The sequence below is a fragment of the Hydra vulgaris genome, chromosome 15 (genome assembly GCF_038396675.1).
Source record: "Hydra vulgaris chromosome 15, alternate assembly HydraT2T_AEP".
Classification (NCBI taxonomy): Eukaryota; Metazoa; Cnidaria; class Hydrozoa; order Anthoathecata; family Hydridae; genus Hydra; species Hydra vulgaris.
The window spans coordinates 30,324,224-30,327,474 of NC_088934.1; positions in this window are offsets into that span (position 1 = coordinate 30,324,224).

The window sequence follows — 3,251 nt, forward strand, 5'->3', positions numbered from 1 at the left end:
TTATCCATAATTTTGCATATACTAAAGTTTGCTTGTCTAATTGGTGCATATATTGGGTCTATTCTACTGCGGTATGATTTATCAGATTTTTCAAAGGTAAAGCTTTTTTTTTGTGGATTTAGTTTTCGATATATATCTGTTATATCTAGATTGTCGCATAATATTCTAAGTTGTTTTTCCCTAGAGTATTGCTTTTATTTATTTGGTCACCTCCTTCTCTATCGAGTATTGGGTCTTCTACCATATTAAAGTTCCCTAGTAATAGTAGATCGTCGCATGGCTTAACATGTTTTTCTATTTTTTTTAAAGAAATTTTCTTTTTCCATTGGATTGTTTGGTCCATAGATATTATTTATTCTTATGGTACTGTTTTCAATAGTGATATTTGCTGCTAATATTCTTCCGTTTTTATTGTATGTTATTTGGTCTATTTGCAATTTGTCTTTGGTAAGGATTGCGACTCCTCTCGCTTTGTTATTTCCATTGTTCTAGTTGGAGAAACCTTGTGTTTTTTTATTCCATTCATCTCTCCATTGTAGTTCTTTTTCGTTACTGCAATAAGTCTCTTGTATGCATACAATGTCACAATCTGTATTTTTTAGGTACATCATTATTTTGTGTCTCTTAGTGTCATCATTTAGGCCGTTTCCATTTAGGGTTAACATTCTAAAAGCCATTTTTATTGTGGTAGAGTTTTTGTTTCATTTTTATTTTACTTTTTGAATTTTTTATTTTTGTTTGGTTTTGTTTCGATTTTTTATTTTTATTTAATTTTACGATTTTTTTTTATTTACTTTTTTTTTTTTAGCTTTATATTTCAACATTATTTAGTATATTGTTATTCTTTATTTGAAACTGAATATCGAGTTTTTTGTCAATTTTTTGATTCATTTTAGGATATTGTCTATCGTAGATATGTTTGGAGTCTTTATTTGATCTTTAATGGGTTTGTATTTTTTTGTCTTGAGGTATTGTTTTTCTTTTAAGTCCCTTATCTTGGGTTTCTACGCAGGATTCTTTATCTTCCATATCCTCATTTTCGATAGTTTTTTGAGAGGCTGACTCTACTTCTTCCATGTCCTCAATTTCATTATTTTTTAGGTTTAGATTTTCTTCTACCGCATCCTCGTTTTGAGTAAATTTTTTTTGGTTGTCATATTTTTTAGTTTCAAAAATTAATATTATATTTTTAGGGTGGATCTTTTCCACAGATTCTTTTGTGTATTTATTTTCTTCCTTTACTTTTTCGTTTGTATTTATACTCACGATAGGTTTTTTTTGGCATATTATAGGAGTTATTTTCTCAACTCCTATTATTTTAGGTTTTTTTATATTAATATTACATGACTTTTTTTCCATAGCGAGACTATGTTCTTGTCCTGTATATATAATTCTAACCTTGTGTCCCTAAATATCAATATTTTTGGGTATTGGCTTATCAAGTTTATCCATACCAGCAGTTAGGATACACGAGTAATATTGTGTTTTGTCTTTAAGAGTAGTCTTCATTACAGATCTAAAGTAGGTGTGTTTCCCATAGCCCATTTTTTCCAGGACTTCTCCAACAATGAATCCTTTAAACTCAAGCGGCAAACTTAGCACAGATACAGTGATTCGTTTGCTCAAGTGTCTTGTTGGGGTTGAGTTATTAAAGCAATGATGGAAGCCTTTAATATCAAGACCCATTTATAACAACTTATTTTTTATTTTTTCATTTTTAAGAGTTAATTCAATTACTGAGTCATTCCTTATTAGTTGGACTTCATCAATATCTTTATCCATACTATTTTCTTCTAGAGCAATAAAATCATCTAAAAACATGTTTACTTGCTGTATTTCACTAATTAATGTTCTATGTAGTTGTTGAAGGGGTTGTTGTCTTGTTGTTGGTTTTGTAATTTGAACATATGATCGTTGCATGTTTCCATTTGCACTATGATCTATATTTAGTTAGGGAGGTTTTAACATTTTGGATGGTGAACCTTTAATGATAAAACACAATATAAAGTTATCTAAACCCACTTATGTAATTACACACTACAAGCAAACCGTGGTTTGGGACAGGTAAACAGTATTTAAAAACTATACTAAAACTATACTATAAGTCATCAGACCTTATAAAAAATAATAAATACACGTAGGTATTTCCAAGAAGACCGCTGTCTCACTCTATAAACCGGTACCCGATCTTAGCCATTAGGCCGAGAAGCGATCGTAACGCTACGTGAAAAATGTTACGTAACAACATGTAATATTTTGACCTAATGACACGTAACATTTTAGCCTATGGTATCCTTCGAATAAATTGTTTTTTTTATATATATACATACACATATAGAGAAATTTACATAGTGAGTGAGAGTAAGCTCCATATCTAGATATAGAGACTTATATTTAGAGTGAAAAGTAAAAAATGAGAGGTAACAAAAATGCCATTACTTAGTAAAAGAATTGAGTCCGATAAATTGGTTCTTGTCCGATAAATTGGATAAAGTAGGTCTCAGATCTCAGAAGTGAGATGCTTACACTATGTGTTTTGGGGTGGCCAAATTACAAAAATATGTTGTCTCAGATTTTCGAAAACTAAATTTCTACTGCTTTAAAATACTCCGATTAAGGAAAATCCAAAATATTTTCACTCAAATGATAGTAGTTTATGAGATAGTGATCAAGTCAAAAATGGTTGCCAAATTTAAGTTTTTTTAAAAAACTATATCTTTTTCTTGCAGTGTTTCATGAATAACTTTTTTTTAGTTAAATTTTTTATATGTCAAAAAGTATCAAATTATATACGTCTTAAGATTCTCACCAAAAAAAAAAAATTAATTAATTTTCAGGATGTTGTAAGCAGAAAAATTAGTTTAAATCGCAATTTCCAACTTCCATGAACTCGCAAAAAATATAGTATCAAAAGGTATCAACCAAACTATTATTAAATAAGGTGAAATAGAGTGTATTTTTAAAAAATTAAAAAACTAGCTACGACTTTTTGCAACTATGCGAGAAATTTCTATTTGAAGTTTGTGCTTCCTGAATTATAGCCAATTATCAAGTTTTTGTTTTCCCAAGCGATCGAAAGTCTACATTAGACTTTGTATTCAATAATCATTTAGCAATAACAATTTACGATTGATAATTGACATTTAATTAGATAATTATTTGTAATAATTAGCTTAAAATTTTGAATCAAATAAAATCATAAGCCCGAAAAAAAGTATATAATCAAAAAGATTTTTCTTTGTTTGATGTAT